This window comes from Halyomorpha halys, unplaced genomic scaffold (genome assembly GCF_000696795.3).
Source record: "Halyomorpha halys isolate HHAL.00 unplaced genomic scaffold, Hhal_1.1 Scaffold2312.1, whole genome shotgun sequence".
Taxonomy (NCBI): Eukaryota; Metazoa; Arthropoda; class Insecta; order Hemiptera; family Pentatomidae; genus Halyomorpha; species Halyomorpha halys.
In genome coordinates this window covers 57,981-80,629 of record NW_027114515.1, presented here as the reverse complement: position 1 = coordinate 80,629, position 22,649 = coordinate 57,981, and the positions used below count along the sequence as shown (strand labels likewise).

At 31.5% G+C, this 22,649-nt stretch overlaps 1 protein-coding gene across 2 annotated transcripts in view; it reads left to right on the top strand.

Annotated features, from left to right (window-relative positions):
• Nucleotides 1-22,649, top strand: part of LOC106691389 (uncharacterized) — a 67,437-nt gene that overhangs the window by 7,778 nt on the left and 37,010 nt on the right. Inside the window, exon 1 of one of the 2 annotated variants that reach the window (XM_014437140.3) lies at nucleotides 12,484-12,568. The exons of the other annotated variant lie outside the window; for it this stretch is intronic. The gene's annotated coding sequence lies outside the window, so the exon portion shown is untranslated. Of the gene's footprint in view, nucleotides 1-12,483; nucleotides 12,569-22,649 lie in introns of those variants that run through there. 2 annotated transcript variants of the gene reach the window in all.

Genomic DNA, 22,649 nt, shown 5'->3' with positions numbered 1-22,649 from the left:
CAGACTCATCAATTTTGACTATTAATTATACATAGTTTTCATTAAAGTAATAAAAAATTGGAGTGAGATAACTGCCTTTTTTCTCCTCTTGGGCTCTTGTACTATCTGGTCTAGGTAGCAATTACGTATTTTACGGCTTCAATTGTTGTACCGTAATTTTTGCTTTACGATCTTCCTATGCCATCATAATGAATCTGTTTGGGCGGGCGTGTTTTATTTGCTTGTTGTTAAGTGGCTATAACCGGATTTTTTTTTAATTTACCGACACTAACTATGATATGTTTTTAAAAGACAAAATAATTACAAAACAATTAATGAACCAATTAGTGAGAATTCAATAGGGTTCTCGACGACAAATCCGTTTACTGATCGGAAATTCATGATTCCGTCTACAAATAAACTGAGAAGTAAATTTTCTCCCTAAGTACTGCATCTCTTAAAATAAAAATCACTAATATTCAGTACATTTAACTGAGTGGTTAGAAATTAAATAATATTTTATTCGGGTTCGTAATCGTGATCCAATTTTTTAACAGTAGAAAGAGGAAATTAAAGAACCACTAGGATGAGTTTTTGTTAGGTTAGTGGACGGCAAAGAAAGATTTAGTATAACTGAATTTTCCCTATGATGTAATGACTGTTTAAATTTTATTTTTAAGAAACGAATTGTTAATTATTAAAACGTGAAAAATATGTTACATTGTTTACAAAGGCGATCATTTTGTGCCTTCTTCCTGGGCTTCTAAGTAACTAGTAACACACCATGCCGGAGTACCTCCAGGAACGCAGATTGCCGCTGAACATGAGCTGTGATTAAAAAATACTATTCAAATTCAATAATTCCTATTTTTTTAAAAATAGACAATTTGGTTTATACTGAAAAAGGTTAGTCGGTTAATTATAAAATGTGCACTTTGATCTTTATTCCAGTTGATCTGTTAAACTATCTTTTATTATATTTTTGTTTTCTGATTTCTGATTTCACAAATGAATCCCTGAATATATATTTCAAATAAAGTTATCTCAGTAGAAATGTCACCATTCTGAAGACAGCTGGAGGTAAATCTCCAGACATATGGTAACCTCATGTCACCCCTCCGGCATTAGATGCTAAGTTGCATTGAACGCACAAATCTGTGATAATAGGGTAATAATAATATAATAATAATATAATACAACAATATAATAATAATTACCATATATGATAAGTACCATTATTAATGATAGATTATAACATTATTATAATAAATACTATATACGATAACTAAGGTCGAAAAGGTTAATCAAAATTACAAAATATTTTTGTTATTAATTCCTTTATTATTTTATTAAACCCTCATAAATTTCTACTTACGAATTTAAAACGAAACGATAAGACCTATTTTTCCTTGAAACTATCGATTGCCATTATCCAGGTGACATGAATAGTATCTTATACTAATAAATTATTCTTTCTTTCTTTTTTTTAACGGACTAGTATTATATTGAGAATGTTTAATTTTAAATTATTTTTTTCTTATTCATATCCTATCGACTCTCCAAAACTATGCAAGATTAAGATTTCTTTAGACCGGTTTGATGGATACTGTTTAATAAACAGAAATTGAATCAATACATAATACCAATATAATGACATCATAATTATTTAATGTATTAAAAAGAGGTTGAGAGTGCGGTGGCAGCGTGGTAAGGTGAGATGCTACTAACTCCAAGGACCCGGGTTCGAATCCCGCTGGGAATTCAGAAAAGTGTTTTCTGTTACACTGTAGCCGTGAGTCAACCCTGTGGGTTCTGGAGCCTTCCTGGTGTCCACCCAGCCTCATAAATTGGGTAAAAATCTGGCGGTCGAGCGTGGTTTTGACCAAATCACCTCCTTGCATAACCGTTGGTCTAGTAACAGTATTTCCTTACAAAGTATCTTTCTTTGCCGTCCACTAACCGAACAAAAACTCATCCTAGTGGTTCTTTAATTTCCTCTTTCTACTGTTAAAAAATTGGATCACGATTACGAACCCGAATAAAATATTATTTAATTTCCAACCACTCAGTTAAATGTACTGAATATTAGTGATTTTTATTTTAAGAGATGCAGTACTTACAAGGTTAAATATTTTCGACGGATTTTCACTGAATATAATAGAATTGTTTCAGAAGTCAGAAGAGTATGACGGAAAAATTTATATCCCTTTCGTAAACTCCAAAAAACGGGTATGGTGTTTTCGGAGATGTTCGTCAGATATATTTTCATCTCCTATATGCTAAATTTGAACACTTGCATCCCACGCCATCCCCTATGGTTCAAATGATCTGTAATTAGGCATGTAGAGATTTTTTTTTCTTTTTTAGGCTGAAAAATTCCTGAAAAGCAGGGATGAATTTCAGGTATAATTTATTCATATTCAAATATTGAATTGTATTATTAATATATTTTTTTTGCCGACTTCTACTAATTGAGTTAGAAATAACCCTCTCTCCCTCTCCTTTCCCGCCACTTTTTCTCTACTTCTTAGCATTTATGAAACTATTGAATCACTTTTCATATGTTTTCCTAACAAAAATGTGAGGAAAATAAAAACTCAATATCAGAGATCTGTTACTTAGTTTTTTTTTCTTTCTGTGATTTTTGTTTACATTATTTTCAAACTAATTAATTTATTTAAACTGCTCCTATTCAATACTCCATTTCGTGGTTTCTTATTGCCCAATCGTATTTCTAGAGCTGAAGTTTTTCGATTCATTTGATGAAATGGTCTTTGTTGGGTAGTATCAGTTAAATATCTCGATTTCTGTTATCATCAAACAAGTATTAAAAAAAAATCAATTACCTACCATATTAATATCATGTGAAATTATAATAATAAATTTGTAATATTATTTAATTGATTACATTTTACGCAATATTGCGGACGAAGTTGTAAGTTGGGAATAGACAGTGGAAGGGAAACCCTAACCCTGACCCCCTCACCCTAGGCAGATGGTGGTGGAACGTCGATACTCCTGGGGGTGGTAGTCTTCCAACAGCTATGCGCTATTAACTTTGATAAACTGGAAGATCTGGGGTACTTTTTTGAAACCAGCTTTTAGAGTCTTACATTTTGTATCTTACAAAACTAAAATTCAAAGCGAGGATTTGTATAAAAACATAGAATTAGATCTTTAGCTTTATATAGATTTAAAAAAAAACTTACTATTGTATTGAGTATTAAATTGTATTATATTTGGAATTATCTGAGAATAGAAAACAAGTTATGAAGCTAACATAGTAAGGATACACTTGTCCAGAATACGTAATAAAGTCTCTAATCGGTAATGATTATTTCTATGTTTTTTGCGCGTTCAGGTTTAAATCTTTTCCAATTTTTCGCTGCTACGCGATTGTCTGTTTATTGAATAAAACACATTTGTGATAGTTTAGCCGTAATTCTGAAGCCGGCTTATTCCGTTGCAATTTTACATGTTAAAATCTCTGATAAAGAAACTACCGTAAGTGATGGACGTATATTCACAATAATTGCTACTGCACTACTTTTTATCACTCGGCTATACTAGAAAAACTGCGTGAAGTGCCCTCATAAACCTTCTTTTAACATTGCTCTTTGTTAGGCTGTTGCATGTTCCCAGTTATTTATCGCTCGAACCACATGAACGATTAAACATGTAGTTGCAATGGTATCCTTAAGGAATCTCCAAGGTTCGATGACTAGACTTCCAATTGTTGTCTACATACATCTGTGCAGCGACGTCCGTCCAAACTCAAACCTGTAAGATTAATCCTCCCACTCACGCTTCAGTCTACCTATCGAACACTTACCCTCAACTGAATTACATCAAACAGTTGCAGTTCGCGCAAATCCGCGTTGTGTAGCCTTCTAAATCTCTAGTTAACTAATTCTACTTAGGTCCGAATATTATACTGTACTTGGTTAAAGAAAACCTAACGGCGATGTTGTTCCCTGAATGTAAGGAAAAGCACGTATATGGAAAAAAAGACGTATCAAATACATAAAAAACAGTTAAAAGGATTCTGAAAAACTAGGCAGTAGTAGAAAAATTATTGATTTCAACGATCGAGGTTTCAGTATATATGGCTTACACTAACTAAAAGAAAATAAAATCAGGTAAACTTATTTCTATCTAGCAAAATTACTAATTTTAATTTAAAATCTAAAAATCAGAATTGTAGTAATAATAATGAAGGCCTAAAGAACCCCGAGGTTCGATGCCGATACCACCAATCGCTACATACATTCTTCCAGTGATGCCCCTTCAAATCCAATTCTATTAAATCAGTTTTAACGCAATCTTCCCATTTACGTTTCTGTCTTCCCTTCAGACGTTTACCCGTCGGTTCAGTATTTATTAACATTTTAGGGATCCACTCCTTACTAAGCCCTACAACCTTACACGACGCAAATCTATGACTTGAATTATAAAAAGTTAAAATGCATTTAATTTATTGATCGAATCTCTAAAACAGGGAATTAGGGCTACATCGACGGATAGACCGAGTCGTTAAAGGGAATTTCATTCACAGGTCAGACTATGAAGATTTGAGATCAATGGGGTTTTATGGCATTTATTTGTAAGCATTTAATAAATTTCTTATAGTGATCGAAAATTGAATGAATAAAAGCATTCTTTACTACATCTATCTACAATGTACAATCCTTGATAAATAAAATTTATAAAGTTATAAAAAAAAAAAAATCACATTTTTCATTAGCTTCATTGTAAGTAAAAAACAAAACAAATGTATATAATTTATGTAAGCAAAAATGCACACAGCATGAAAATTTTCTAACGTCATTTGTCTTGAGTGTTGTGTTAATTCACAGCTGATCTAGGACGATAGTGGTTTTAAGGTAAGGTTCTTAATTTACTTACTGTTTAATTGGTATATTACACTCATGAAAAAGTACAATGTACATTTAATTATATTGAAATAACGTTCTTGTAATTAACAAGATATTTTATGTTAATAATTCGTTAGTATTTTTTAAGCAAACAATGTAGCGATAAGTTCTCTTATTGAATCACGACGCGATTAGAACCACTTAGTTCTTTAAAAAATAAATACACTGTTTAAACTAATAAGAATAAAATTAATTTAACTAATAAAAGAGAGCGTATTGTACACTATATTGTATCAAACTTGTATTCTTAATATTTTTCATAAATTTAAATAAAGTTTTAACTTTTGATTGAAGGTACAAGGCTAGTACAAGAAGCACATATGCCAATATTGATATTAAAGCTTTTTATCAAAGCAATGACTTGTTACCATGAATCGTTTCTTCGAAATCTATACTCCAGAAGATAACCCTTACGAAAACAAAAACATAGAACATACTGCTTAGATGTGATACAATTGTTTTATTATTTGGTCCAATAATTTAATACGATTTAATTCATTATTTATCTACTTCAACAAATTAAATATCGATTAAACCGGTTATGTCTCGTAAACGTCTAGTCCTCATTTATACAAAAATATTTTCTACCACATCTCTTTTGTTTTTCTATAAAAAAATTATGAGATGTTTTGACATGATATCGATGAATTGAAAAATACCCTCACAATGCTCTTTACTCTGCTAACCTTAGCGGTTTAAGAAGGGAAAAAACTGAGAAAGCAGAAAAAGAGCGCCGTTGCTGAATATCGGATTCTTTTATTGTACCTTGCATTCATAAATGCACCAGCCACATAAATATGTTTTATTGCTATTTTCTAGTGCAAATTCCGTCCTTTTTTATTTATTTTTTTTGTTTGGAATCAGTGCCTCGTCATTCAGAGCAGGTCTCATACAACAAATATAAAATAAATTAAAACTGATTTGAAAGTTCTTAGTTGCAAAAGCGCTGATAGTACAAGAGCCCGGAAGAAAAAAAGGCAGTTATCTCACCCCAATTTTTAATTATTTTGATGAAAACTAGGTATAATTACTAGTCAAAATTGATGAGTCTGCCAAGTATAGGTAGGGGAAAGAAAAAATGGCGTTTGTTTCAAAACCTTAAAAAAACATTAATTTTTCATTCGGACCTCTATATCATAAAAACTAACAACAACACTAGAAAATCTAAAAGAACATTATTTAAAGAAGAGTAAATTTGCTGAAATATTAGCCCTAAAAGAGTTATTTATGTCTAATCTCTAAAAGAGATATAGCTTTTTAAAAAACAAAATTTCTTTAAAAAATACTGAAAGATTAGTAGTTAGTTAATTTATTTTGAAAAATCTATTTCTTAGGAACTATGTGATGTACAGATATCTATTAACACTCAAATTAAAGCTAGTTGAATGGATTATAAAGAAGTTTATTACCTTTACCTACGTAGGAATAGTGGTTTTCATGATATTTTCTAAAATAAATTGATTTATAGTTGTTCGGACAATAAGTTTGATTTATGAAAAACATTATTTCAGAAACCATTGGACGTGTAGATGTCTGTTAGCGCTCAAATTAAAGCTAGTTAAATATACTACAAAAAAATATTTATGTTTTTCTTTGTAGGAGTAGTAGTTTTTATAATATTTGACAAAATAAACTCACAAAATGTTAATTTCTAGTTGTTCGTATAAAATGTTGGATTTTTGGAAAAAATATATCTCTATATCCATAAGACGCACATATGTCTGCCAACACTCAAAATAAAGGAAATGTAACTTTCTCTAAAGTAGTTTATGACACTTATCTTCGTAGGGGTAGTAGTTTTTATGATATTCACTTATGAATATAAATTAGGCAAATGAAAATTTGCTTGAACTGCTATAAATCAATTTATTTTAGCAAATTTCATGTAAACTATTACTCCTATGAAGATAAACATCATAAATTACTTTTTAGCTCATTAAACTAGCTTTAATGTTAGTGCTAATAGACATCTGTAGGTCACATGGTTTTGGAGATATAAATTTTTCAAAATAAATTCACTAGCTACTGATCTTTCAGTACGTCCCATACAACATTTTTATGAAATGTTGCTTTTTAAAAAGCTATTTCTCGAAAAATATTTAACGTAAATAACTCTATAAGGGCTCATATTTTAGCAAATTTACTCTTCTTTAAATAATGTTCTCTTAGGTTTTCTAGTTTTGTTAGTTTTTAAGATATAGAGCTCCGAATGAAAAATTAACGTTTTTTTAAGGTTTCGAAACATACGCCATTTTTTCTTCCCCCTACATATACTTGGCAGACTCATCAATTTTGGCTAGTAATTATACCTAGTTAATTTTATTTGATTATTTATTTATTTATCGTTTATTTTATTATTATTATTTTTATTTTTTTTCCCCCGTTCAATGTTATATTTTTTTCAGTAAATCTTTTGATTTTAAAAACTAAAACACTAATTCTATTGTTTAATCATCGCCTCAAAAGGTTTTTTGAAATATCTGTGTTTAATCCTAAGCTATTGAGGTTTGGAACAGAATAAATAAAGGCAAGGTAATTGTTGTTTCTAAGTAACTAATACTGGAGACAGGTCAAATATCCGTGAGGATTTTTTTTCTAGATTCTTCAGGTCGGAAATGTTATAGATGACTGACAAACATGACACAATTCAACTCATTCTGATTTTTTGATCTTCTATACAAGAAAAGTTTCACCATGTATTTATTTATTATGTTAATGATTTTAATTATGAGAAGAGGGTGGCTCAATTACTATGGTGCTGTACTACCATCCCCAAGGGCCCGGATTCGACTTCAGCAGGGGCAGATAATTATTGATTCCGTTACTGTAGCCGTGAGTCAACGTGAGAGAGAGAATAGGCAGATTAGGTACAGATAAAACACTGAAGTCGTCTTTCTTTCCAATAAAACATATCCAATTGAAACCGTCTATCAGTTAGAATCCGCATGGTTATAGCTGAATTATCCAAAACTAGGAAGACTTTTTATTCCAATAATAACAATATTAGTTTTCCCCAGATTTGTTTTTATAAAACAAACTAGAAATGTTTTTTATTCGGTTTTAGTTAAATCTCTATTGTAATGATTTGTGCGTAAAATATCTAACACTATTGTAGGCAATCGATTGCAACCTATCTCTGTCTAGAGAAAAATTACCTCTGGTCGTTTCTTGGTTTATTCCTTGATTTACTGTTGTTAATTTTTAAACAATTAGTGACTAAAATGGAAGGCTAAGACAATTAAAAATAAGAGAAAAATAAACATAAAATAAATAGTTGGAAGTTATTAGGTTCGAGTATGATATAAACAATAGACAAACATTATTATCTTTTTCTTTTTTCTCCAGGAATTAGCCATTTTTATTACCTCTTTATTTTTTTCATTTTTCGCATTATCCAGTTACTTGCCCTTTTTAAATTATTTGATGTATATACGCTAACTCAGATTCAAAGAAACTTTCCTTTCCTATTCAAATCTTAAATATAAAACAACTTTTTTTTTTTTGTTCCTTTTTCTATTAGTAATAAGTTATATATTTAATTGTCTGTTTAAATAAACACCTGTTCTTGATTTCCTCCATCTCTGCGTTATTCTAGTATATTAAAATAAAGCAGAGTACTGTGGGACCTACGAAATGTTTTCATGATTTTGTGCTATTCATGTTATGGATTAGCGAAAAAAAAGTTCACATGATGGAAGAAAACAGAGTTTAATTTCGGTTTTAGCACACCATAAAACATAAGGTAAAAGTTCGATAAAAGAATCAGATCGAATTTCTGAAAGTCTCTTTTTGTAGACCTGTGTTACCAATAATTGCAGTTTAAGCAGTTAAGAAAGCGCGTTAGGCGGAACAAGGCCTTTTCGTTCCATTTTTCCCCTGTCCTTTGCCATTGACCGCAATTCTCATCCAGCAGTAGGAATAACTCGTAAGATATTTAGCAAAATGTTCGGAATAGCCCAGGCTGCTATAGTTCAGTAACCTATTTGTTCCATGAGCGTCAATAAACTCCTTCCTCTTCAAGTCTAACCGTGAAGTTTACGATCGGATCTGCTGATGTGGAAGTCGTGCGGTACCCTGCATCACGAAATATGTTTTTATAATAATATTTTTCTTTATTTAACAATGATTCGTATTGTTGAGTAATGTACTTTAGCGGTAGCAAAACGTTTTGGAGATCATGATGCCTAACATCACAGGCATTGTATTAATTATTGCAGAGAGAAGGTAAATGGAAAATATAGCAACCTTAACTCCACAACCATCCCATCCACATTATGTATCTTAAGACCAATTCTGAGTGAATCTTTTATTCTTAGTTGGCAGGTTTAAGTACCAAAAAATTGCATTGAAAACTCTCAATTCAAGAACTTTTTTTTAATCTTAAATTTGGTAACTAATTTGGACATATGGAGTTGAGCTTTGGGGCTCCACTAAACCTTCGAATTCCTCTCGTATTCAATACTTACGATCCAAAATCCTTCGTAAAATCCTCAATGCTCCTTACTTTGTCACAAATAAAATCATACATAAAGACATTAATGTTCCTTATGTAACCGATCTTGCCCGAACCAGATATCACTCCTTCCATTATAAACTCTCAAACCCCCTAGTTTCTAATCTTGCATCCTCTTCCATTCCTGACAATCCTCCGAGGCGCCTGAAAAGAATATGGCCGCGAGACCAGCTAATGTAAAATGTCATTAGAGAGCTACCAATGGGTAGTTTCTCTACACGCCTGTAACACTCCAATTTTTACTAAGAACATATTTACTAAATGTATTATAATGTACAGTTGTAAATAGCAATAAATAAATATTAAAATTAAAAAAAAACATTTGCTAACTGATAATGAATGAATCTTCGTGAACTTCAAGAATTACCCAAATCATTTTGGAATTACACAGGAATTTTACAGCCTGGGGTAATGTATGCGTTGCCTTTACGTTGCTTCTGTAATTGGTGATGTCTTTTGCGCAGGCGCTGTATTTTTGCCTAATACATTAGCAGTGTAATTTAAGGAGAATATCGGCCGGATCACTGTCCCACGTAGCATACCACACGTCAATGGAACGGTGCTGGAGTGCTTTTCTTGAACCTGTACTGAGAGTCTTCTGTTCTGGTTTGACCTTCTTTATCAGAAAAGCAAGACGGTCAGGAAGAATTCGTACCACCTAAAACCATCTCCTAACATTATCAGCCGTTTTCCTCAGACTAAAACTACAAATATATAAAAATGCCCCCCGACCAGCGCTCTTTTATGACTCCCCTTTGTTCATGCTCCTCACAGGCGGCACACACCCCCATCTAGAGAACTCCATACTGGAGAAGATTGTCCGGACTACAGTAAGGATGAAGGAGAAATCGCCCGCTATACACAACATACTCGATATCCCAACGGGGAATTTTTTACACATTAAATTCCTAGACTGGCTGAAATATCTAAAACCCTTTAGACCTTCCAACCACCACCCCCACCAATGCGGTGGCAACAAGCAGCACTACAGACACATGAGCCGTGGTCCCTTAAATAATCCCGTAAATAGTTCTTATTACTATCAATACAATAAAATGTTATTTCTAGCCTTTCCTGATTTTTTTCCAGTCCTAAAGTTTATGATTCTCATAACGGGGACAATTTTAATTTAATTAATAGTATAGCACCTGTATAGAATTATTTATTTTATTTTTCCTAGCTTGAAAAATATACCTACCTGCATAATATGGTTTATTGTTCTTTAAAAAAAGAATCGTCTAATATCGTTGTGCAAACGTCTAGCGGTAACAAATTAGTATTATTGATAAATAATTCAGTTGCAACGGCAAATAATTGTATATGTGCATACAACAGTAGGGAAGTTTATGTAAACAATTTTCGAAAATGATTTTTTTATTACTGATAAAGGTTGTGTACTTATCTTAGCCTTATAACATTGACAACTCAAGATTCTTGTTTAATAGCACGATTTTTCAGGTGATTGTGTCGATCATATCTTTAAAAATTACAATTAAAAAATCTGAGTGATTTTTAATGATATAATAAAAAAGGTTTATTCATTCCTGTCTTCTATTAGAACTATCATAAAATAATGTTTTAGTAATAAAAAACTTGAATGAAAATGCCATGCTCTAATCAAACCTTATTCTATTTCAGGTGAGTGCTGTTTACATAATAGATACCAGTTCAAAGAAGTATTGACCTTGCAAACACCTTAGTTGGTATGTTTTTTTTAAACATTTATTCATATTATTTCCCTGCGTTGAATTATTAACATTAATTAATTTATAATTAGAATATTTTCCCGACGAGAAAATAAATGCTAATAATTTTACCACTGTTCTTCTATTGCCTCATTCTTCAGTATTTTTTTGGATCAAATATCCTTTTTTTTTTTGTCCTGAATCTGTTTTAAATTTCTTTTTAGCTCCTTGTTCTCAACATTAGAGATTCTATTCCACTTTACTATTAAACCAAGGTAATTTAACTTATAGAGAAAAAAAAATAGATAGATACACAAAACTCGATTATTAAAAGAATTGATTAAAACAGATTTAATATTTAATTAAAATTTAAAATAAAATTGAAGAATTAATAGCTTATAAAATGCAATTTTTCTCATAAAAGGTCATAAATAAATGTATGTTCTTTTAATGTATAAAAATAAATACATGAACATGAATTAATAAATTGCATTACACGAAAAAACATAAGTGAATACTACCTTTTTCTAACAATTGTATTTGAAGGTGTCTAAGTGAAATAGTTATATGAAGTTTAAGGTGACCGTTTTGTGAAAAACTACTTAAATGTTTAGAGGTGAGGGGCCACCGAAATAAACATATGCATCCCATGTTGCAATTTCAGATTCTTCAAGCAGCATATTGTTGTATTATCTATCTATCTACGTTTATGATTGAGACTGTAAACTTCCGAATAGCGTGTTTTTTAATCGGTCGATTCGGAAAGCCTTGCGTGTTTAAAGAGTATAAGAAACTGTAAAACAATAAAAAAAAATTAAAGAAACTTGGAGAAAAAAAAAACTAAACTATATGGTTTGAAGGAAATTTCACTGCAATAAATTACCGCAGTCATTAATTCGGTTTAATGAAACGTGTCCTGTTTATTTTGTCCCCTTTATCTGCTTGTTAGCTTGTAATAAAAATATTAAAGTTTTTATAGTATGAAGAAATCTCATTAAAAAAAATCCTGGATCCAAAAGTTTAAGAAAAATCTTTCCTCAGGATTTTTCGGACATAAGAAATTCAGAACTCGTACAGATAGTTTCGTTTAGAATGATAGAGTTCGTTTAGAATAGTTGGGTTTTCATTGAAATAATTTACAAAAAAAAATTTTTTTTTGAATAAAGCAAAAAAGGCTTGATGAATTACAAATCAAGCTTTTACACGCACTTCATGCAATTGCTACCTCCTACAACTTGAATACTTAAGAGCAACCACTAACATATCTAGACACGGCTGACCACAAATTGTGCTGTGCTCCACGAAAGATGACTCAGACAGAGCTACGGAGATCTAACCTTGCTCAGCGAATCGGATGAACCTTAGTCAGTAGTGACGTTCGCCTTCTGCCCATTAGGTCGTTTCATGGAGCAATCTACTTTTTACGTCTCTCCCTTGTAACGGATCTCACTTAGAAGGTAACTGTACCTTAATTGAATTCGACCTATTATTTTTTTTTCTTATAATTGTTACCTCTTCATTTAGTAGTTAGTTGTAGATTATAAGTTCTTACTATAAATTACATAAAGAAATCCCATGGTCAACTATTTCCGCTAGTCCCTGCGGTAAATGTTACATCCTTAAAAAGTTCTAATTGAAAATTAAAATCTCTGATTTGTCGATAAATGATTTTTGGAACGCTTAAATTGTTTTTTCAGTTTCAAGCGTAGAGAAATAAGGGCATTTGCCTTCCCAATGCAGACATACGCTCCTATGGGATTAGATTTGTAGTAAATGAGTAGATTTTTAATTAAAATTCAAAACAAATATTGTCGAATACAATAAATCGTCAAGAACTCTATTTTTAACTCACCTATATACAGAATATAGGAATTTCGAATTCGTGTTTTAACATCCCTTAAGTGCAAAAATCCAAGTTTCAAAAATTTTCTGTGAGTGAAAAACTTGCTCAAAAACGAAAAGTCGTTAGAAATTGAAATTACATACTTAAATTTAACTTCATGTTGAAAATATCAAGCTGACTCATCGATAATTTTCTCTTATTTAGTAAGTTATTTAACTTTTGGTAGAAAGCGAAGTTTAATCATAGGATGACGCCCAGCTACGACAATGCTATCGAACATTTTTTCAAGATTATGAAGCATAGAGGCGATAAGAAAGATATGACCTTATCTGATTATTATTGTGACTAGTCCTATTTCAAAACAGACGGCTCTTATGACTTACGTACAAGTACGTAAATATTTAAAAATTTACATGACCATTTTCCTTGCGAAAGCTCTTCACGGATGTAAAACGTGACTGCTGTAGTTACAGGAAGAACACCGGGTATCTACCTTTACCACTACACAATGGGGAATTGCGGAAGGTGAAACTTTTAAAAATAACTAAATAGCTTAAAAATATTTCGACTATATGAGGCGCAAATCATTAAATCTTGTGAAGATGTTTTGATATACGGGATGCCAGTCTTAATTTGAAATTAAAATAACTTAAAATTAAAATTGTTGAAAGTGCGGAAAACAACTGTGTCGCTCGAAGTTACTTTTAAGCTTATATTCAGCATTTACCATTCTCCAGTACTTCTCCAGCAATGGGGTTATAATAAATCAAATCCCAATAAGATATTATATCGATGAGGGTATCAATTTCCTCCAAAAGAAAGATAAAAATTAGTGCAGTACGCACATCACTTAACATTTACTCACTACCCTGCGTCAAGTTGAAATTAATCCACGCCTATTTCAGAACAGATATTTCTAGATTGTACCAACCAGAATAAGACCTAGCGGACATAAAAGATAATTTAATTCTACATTGATATACCGATTTGAATCAAAATTGTTAGATATGTTATTCAGAAAATCGATAGTTAGAAGAGGCACTTCCGGTCGGATATATTATCAAATAAGTTGCTGTTCAATCTAGCTCAAAAATGAAAAATCGTAAGGAACCGAAATGACATATTTAAAACGAGTAAATGTCTGGGATGTGACAGCAAATTATTTAATAAAAACGACCGATGTGCTTCTTTGAAGAATTGATTTTTCACTTTTCTTTATCAAAAACAGCTCCAATTTTTCACATTTTTTCAATAATATATAATAATATAATAATTCAATAATCTATAGCAAAAAAAGATTAACGATTTTGAATAAACTCAGTATATCAAATTATAATTAAATGGGCTTGAATACCAGCTGAGTGTTACCCTCGTTGAAATCGTTTGTCGACACTAAAATACCGAATTTTCAAAATGGCTTTCTCTAAAATCCCTATTATTCTGCTTTTACAAAATAATTTACCATTTTACATTTTCATAAGTAACCTTAAATGAATAATTATGAACTATAAAAGGATTTGATTATTAACTGATTAATATTAACTTAAATTGAGTATTACAGCAAAAATATTTTTGCCAGATAAAAAACACACTTCCAAGAAATGATAGTATTAGTATTATATACTATTAAAGTTCAAAAAAAAAAAAGGAAAGTAAATGTAATTAGTGACTTGTATAAGGTAACAGAGATTGACGATAAACGGCCTCTACTAATATATGTTAAATTGCTAAACTGTCTAGGAAATGTCCAGAGCGTTTTTTCGATTCGCCGGTCTGAAAAAGATTTTTGTCAGAATAGTTAGTTTTTTATTTTTATTTAACCTATAATTGAGTCTTTCAGTTGATAAGATGACTAACTCCATAAACTCATTGTTGGTATATTCAATATCCATTACGTAACAGTTTAATGATTAAGAAGTGAATGTAAAGCTTAGTAAACTGTAATATTTTTATGTTTTGCTATACTTCGCAAAAGAAAATGTTCAAATTTTAGGAGCATTTTTTTTAAAAGCACGAAACTGTCGTAATTAATCCTAGTCAGTCTCTTAACTAAAAGCATTACTATAATGAATAATTTACAAATATCTGCTATTAAACGAGTGATGGTTACTTTCAACTCAAAGAAAGGTGGTAAATGAATGTTGAGTAAGTTGTAGTGTCTGTACAAACCAATTCATGAAGAACGATTTATTAAAATTTTATGTATGAGAATGTCAAGTTATTCAAGTCAAGTTTACGTGTTATGGTGAGAGGAACAATTACGAATTAACCCATATATATTCTTACTACTTATTTAATTGTTACGCTATGCGTTTTTCATACATTCAGTTGTCTATAGTACGTATGACTTGAAGTTGAGGGAAATCTTTATGACCTAGCCTATAATAAAGACACCTACCTCCAAAACACGTGATCGACGAACTCTGGCAAAGCTGCTGGAAGTGCGGGTTGAGGTAGACCACGACCCTGGATAACTGCCAGTCCATCTCTACCTGACTTGGTTCTAGTTGCTCCATCTTTTTGCTAGTTTCGTACGAATAGACTATTGGCGAATTTTAACCCTAACGAAACAGGCATATTGACGAACACCGATGAGATATATAACGATAGATTAAGCTTACAGCATGTGTTAACATGTAACAGCTGACAGCAGGTAACTCCCTCTCCGATTATTTTTTCAGTAAGGATAATGAATCCCGCTTTAGTGCCTCGGAAATTATTCAATAAAATATCATCGCCTGTCATAAATAAAAAGATATCTCGAATTCGTTAGTTCTGTTTTTAATGGAACGACTAAGGAAAAGATCACACTGATATCTTTAGTAGTACTGTTATCTTTACATTTACGTAATCTTTTTGAATTAGCGTAAGACAAATTTTTACAAATCTTATTTATAAGCATTGCGCTCCATGTTTTTTTGGTTTTACGTTTTGATAGATTGCTCAAACTGGTATGATTATTAAAACGTGTCTACAGCGTGTACTCCAACTGTTTACGTTCAAATTAGATTTTAGCTCCTACCACTAGAAAATTTGGCATATATTTCTCTCTATCACTTCTTAATATACAAGACAGCATAGTAACTTTTTAATAATTTATTCATATATACTTTTGGATTACATTTTACACGGAGTAGATACCTAACCTTTTAGACAGTTATATTTAAAAGTAACAGTACGGTATCAATCCATCAATTTAACTTAATTCTTGACCGTACATTACTTAAAAAGGAAAACATCGAACCGAAAAAATAACAATAAAAACAATGATATAACTTATTAATGTCATATTACTTCGATTATTTCATTTTAAATACTCGTTTCTAAGCAACGAAGAAATAAAAAAGACAATGTATTTAACACGTTATACGCAAAAGGCTTGTTCCGACACGAGTTTTGACAATGATCAAACTGCTGTTAAGACAAGCCCTGAAGCAACAAAAGTCCTCGTTATAATTTTTGAGCTTTCTAGTTTTTATTTAGTAACTTTGTCAAATATTAAACTTTTTTAAAGCGAAATCAAACAATGTAAGAGTTCCTCTTCATGTTTGCCAAACTATGATTAATTGGCGCCTGCACAAGCGTATGGATGGGTTAACATGTATCACAAGTTAGTTTGAACTCGACTCGTTGTTTGTGTTCAGTTTACATTGGTTTAGACACATGAACGTTTGTGCTCTCTGTGTTTTGATTCATTTAAGAATTTTCACAACCATCGGATTAAATCATTAACTGTAATATAAGAATGTAATGTAAAATTCTATCGATTCGGTATAAATACATTGTTTCAAATCTTGTTAATCAATTTTATCAGTTCATTTTTTATTTAAAATAGCACTAATATACATTTATAAAGACATTATATGTCGTGGTAATAAAAAATTCTGATACAAATTCTAGAAAGAAGGTTAAATTTATAGGTTATGTTATGTATAGGCTATTTTTATGAATTTTTGTCATCTATCGCTGACTTTTTTAGTTTAGTTTTAGGTTTCATTTTTACTCAACATTTGTTTATTTTGTTCTTTTTTTATAATCGAAATCTTATAAATGGAATGTAATAGGCGACACAAATAAAAATATATCGAAACGTCTTCTTCTTTTTTTTATGACTCCCTGGTCCTTTCTGACGTACGGGGGAATTATCTACAGGCGATCAACCTATTTTAACAGCCATGGTGGGGGGTCAAGTTATTCATTATGTGGGACCGCCACTTAATGAAAAAAGTCAACGCCCTAGGCCAGATCCGGCGCCGCCCGCAGATCTCAGATCGACAGACCTACGCCTAACCATCTAGCTTCGTACGGCCCTAAGTTTTCATTTTGTTGAACCGCTACAGAAATGATAGTCCCCAGGCTGGATTTTAACCGGACAGCTGCAGTCATTAGACAGTCGCTTCAGCTGCAGATGTTCCTTATTAGCAAACATTTACATACAAGTCTTGACAAGTGTAGACCCAGCATTACCAAAAGTCACTAATTATTTTTATTTGTATCTTGCCTAACGACCTTCAGTTTGTTTTCCAATTCATTTTTCTTAAGGGACACTTACACGGTAAGTCGGAAAGACATTTTGATTCAAAAGCAAACTGACTTAAATTAAGAAGGCACCAACCATATCAGTTTAGCTGACTGAAGGATCTTATCGATCAATAAGGATCTTATCGATCAATAAGGATCTTTTGCAATGTCCCATTCGAATCGTAATAAACAGAAAGTTCGTTTGGCTGTTATTTGCCTGCAAGAAAAAAGTGCAGCCTGTGATATAACCGAAGCATTTGCAGCCTCCCTTGCACTTTAAATTTTTTATGATCTGGTTTGAAACTTTTCTCGGCAATCCATCAGTACTAACCCAACACAATCAGTTTGAACTATATATCGTTGGTTATACTGATATTCTGACTTACATTGGTTGTTGTTGCTCCAAGCTACAGGTATATGTTATATTAGAGGTAAAAAGTCATTAAATCATATTTTTGCGAGGTTGAGGTTTTCTACCTAAATCAAGAATATGCCTCAGTGTTGACAAATAGTGAAATATCTGATATTAACTATTTTTTATTAATTTTTTTTTAATAATTTATTTATTGTTATTTACAACTGTATACACATATATACAACAAGTAAATTTGCTGTAGGTGACATAGCGACATGATAAAAACATGTGGAGAATCTACCCACTGATAGAACTCCAATAACATTTCTAGAGGAGAAGATCTCGAGGCCATCTTCTTTTCAGACGCCTAGGAGGATTATTAGGTAATGAAGGAGAAGCCAGGTTAGAAACAAGTGGATTTGGGAGGTTGAGGAGTTTATTATGGAAGGAACGTTATCTGGTTCTGGCCAAATCGGCAACATATGGAACATTGAAGTTCTGATTTGTGACAAAGTAAGGAGCATTAAGGATTTTACAAAGGATTTTGGACTGTAAGGATTGGATTCTGGAGGAATTTGATGGTTTAGTGGAGCCCCAAAGCTCAACTCCGTATGTCCAGATAGGCCTTATAATAGTCATGTAGATCAGTCTTTTGTAATGGATTGGCAATTTAGACCGTTTGTCTAGTAAATGTTGCAATAGTCGGAATCTACGAGCAGTTTATTGTCTTTTTAGTCTTGTATGAGGATTCCATGTCAGTCGTTTGTCGAGATGTAGTCCTAAGTAACGGATCTGTTCGACAGGAATAAGTGGGATCTTATTAAAGGATATTGTAGGGGAAGAGGTCATGGGTTTACGTCGAAGGGTAAATGTGATTTGGTGGGATTTATTGGAATTTATTTTAATCCTCCAGTTTTGGCACCATTCTTCAAGGGTGGTGATGTGGGATTGGAGGGTTTGGGATACAATGTAAGGAACATAGTTTTTTTTGTTTTTTTATTAATTAAATCGCAAATTTGTCAAAAAGTAAATTTTCTTCAGGCATACGTTAAAAAAAATATACGGCTTTGATTAAAATATCCCTTGATTGCTTTAACCATCAACTTGTCGCTACAAAACTTTAAATAATGTTATTAAATATTCGTCTATTTTACTAATTGTATTTTCAACTTTGAACAAATATTTTTGCTCTTGCCTCCTTAAGTTAACTATCAAATTCTTTCATAGTACATATTTGTCCGTTTTTATTAGTGTTAGTAATGTGAGACAGTTTATTTATATAATGTTTATATGGTATTGATAGTGTGGATTAATTGAAAATTAAAAGTTTTAAAAACTAATGAATTTTATAAAAAATAGGGTATGTTTGACTTAAAATTAATGACCTGGGCAGAATAGTCTGCAAAGCGATTTTTAAAATTTGATGTGAGGTGAGAATTTATATTTGATGATTCTCCTTGAGGATGGCCAAGATGGCCGAAACGTTGGACTACTGACGTAATAAAAAGTGTTGAGGCTATACAAGGATACTATTTGATTTATTTAATAAATATTTCTATTTGTCCGATTTTCAAATCATCGTGAGGAAAATAATAATAAATAATAAATATCTCAGCTTCTGATGGTAGGGTGGATAAATTATTATAATCCACGAAGCAAAATTCCTTGGAAATACTCAAATATTTTAGAATATCCATGTTCAACTGAACAAGTTTATTTCTTTATTAAAACGTTTATTATTAACTAATTTTGGAGGACCATTTTTCTATTTTTTTTTCTGTCTTAACTTCTTCCTCTTCCTGTGAAACTGTCTAAATTGACGTTGCGCCTCATCTTTGTTTGTACTCAATCATGCAGAACACTGGGGCGCCTTCAGTGTAGATATAGGACAGAAAGAATCGCTGTAACATTATAAATAATGGGGTTTATTTAAGTTCTAGAAAATAGTTACTTCACTATTCAAAAGGAAGATTACCAAGCAGCCTCTTTCTAAATGTTGGTTGTTTATATTATTCTATGACCATAGAAATTATACAAAAATAAATATAGTTTACTGTAATATAGTAAGGCAAAACACATCAAGGAATATAAAATATTGTAACTACTTGTACCACAGAACGATTTCAAAAACTACAGGTTTTTGGACATTACTCCAGTAATTTGAAATTTCGCCTGAAACTCAAAGATAGACATTCATCGCCCCATTTGTCAAAATAGAATTATTAAACGAATTTTAATCTGTTCTGACAAGACTCGAGGAAGTGTCTGAAGTTATGTCGTCAGCTGATGGAGTTGCACCCAAGAGCCGGTTGCACTGTGCATACAAATACCACTTGGGTCAATAGGGCTGTCCATTGTCGGTCACAACTGCAGAGGAATTCACTCAGTTAATTTGATCAAGACTGTGTCCATTCAAGGAAAGCTGCCAAGCTGACTCGCTCATGTTATTTTTAACATAATTTTTTTTTTTATAGCTACTATTAACAATTAATAATGACATTATTAAGATATAGAAAATATCATATAAAAGGGATATTGTACAAAAAGTAAGTAGTTAACTCAAGGTAAAACATTTATTAATGACAAGTAACACTGGGTGTAATTTTGAGTTGCAAAATAAATCTTTTTGTAGAAATGTTTAAGATGATAGATTTATCATAATTTTCATTTTATTTATCGAGTAAATTCGACAGTTTTACATAATGAGGTGTAGATAGTTGACCGTTGATAACATAACTTATATAACTTTAAAAAAAAAAATTATTTTAACTATTAGAGTGCTACCAATGGGTAGTTGCTCTACACGTCTGTAACACTCCATTTTAACTAAGATCAAATTTACTGAATGTATTATATAATATAAAGTTGTAAATTTCAATAATGATATTGAAATTAAAAAAATAGTTTTTAACTATATTGGCATATTGTGAATAAAGTTATATGAAGAGAAATGATTGGGGGTGCGATAAGAAAATGACACAAAGAAGTTGAAAAAACTTACTTAATAATAATAATAAATAAAATAAAATTTAAAAAATTACTTCTTTCATCACTTTATTTTTATTTATTTTCATTCTGTAACATTATTGTAACTTCAATCATTTTGTATGTTTTGTGTTCAGTTATTATCTTGTTCCCTGATGAAGGCAAGAAATTATTTGTGTCATTTTCTTACCGCACCCCGACCATCTTCTCTTGACATATATTATCCACGGGCATCTTCTTATCATTGTAAATAAAGTTAGTAGCCCTCCTGAGCCTTTTAATACGCCAACTGCCTCAACTGCCCGCGATCGTTAAGGAGTGTTTTAAAATTTGTCTGGGCACCTCTAGAGCTGTGCGCACTTGGTGTAATTGTTTTTTCTTTGGTGGGATTCATATTTACCCCAGTGTGCCTTTTCTTCTCAGGTTGAAGTAAGCCCTTCTAATATTTTTTCTTTCAAAGCATGGTCTAAAGATATGTCATAACTTCCTATTCTCATTCCTAAAATTTTTTTTTTTTTGCCTATAATATCACTAACTTGAACTTCATATAAATCGCACATTGGTTGTATGGTACATGTCTGCTTGTATTCTGCTCTCTTCTTATAATAGTTTTCTTCTTTTATTATTATTAATATCTATTCTCAAAATGGACTATAATGTTAATGGAATAAACTGGTCAGTAGATCATGTATGAAATTATTGAGAAGTAATATGATAATTTTCTGATGAACGGGATATCGGAGAAGGAATATTCGGTTTCAATAGGTAAAGTTGATCACGTACCAACGATGTTCCGAGCGATGAAAGTGGTCACTCCTCGAGTCGTCAAGGAAGAATAAATTGAAGACCTACCATAAGGTTGTCCATTACATTTCCAGGCTTTGGAAATTATCCTCTCGCTCTAAAGATAAAAAGACGAGAAACATTAGCTTTCTATGTAGTCTCCATACCTACGACCTTCAGTCAGATTTCATAATAAAATGTCATTGCTGCAATAATTGATTTTTTTTTCGTACATATTTTTTCAAATTAAATTAGTCAATTTTCAATTAAAATTTTGAACTAAATATCTTGGTTTTACTGCCCTATCTGTTTCAATTTTGTTTGGATAACTAACCACAAATACATGAAAACCTATTACAAACATGAACAGGGGATAATAGAACTACAATCCAAACATCTAAAATTAAAACAATCAATTCCCCGAGAATTTGATAATTATCATATTAAAATAAATTATATTTTAACCTTAAAATATTTTCCTGTTTTATTGATTTCTATCACTTTTGTTTTACGGAAAATCTTAGAAAAAGCGTAAATATCTACTGGTATTGCTGGAATCAATGATTTATTAAAATTGAAATTGCTTTTTAAAGATAGTATTTTAGAGGTATTTTGAGCTATTAAAGCTTTGGGTCACTTGGGACTCCAGTAAGCACTCATTGTAGCAAAATGATACGTTATAAATATTAACCACCACAGGTGGAAATCGTACCTACTACGTTCCAAAGCGGAAGCTCTGGGACCAACGCGTCAAACCATACGGCCGTCACCTCCGTCCCTACTATCATAAAACTAGTATCTGCTCTCTAATCTATTTTGAAGTCTACCTACGCTTCGTTTGAACTTTTCATATATATCGAAGTATTTTTTCATCAACAAAATTATTAATTCATTAATGTGACTGTTCTTCATCTCATTATCAACTATAAGCACGCATATATGGATATGTTTTATACACAAGAAATGTATGAGAAAATTTTGTCAATTTTAATATCTAGTATAACAGACTTATAATATGAAGCCTTAAGTTATTTTTAAGCGGCGGTTAGTG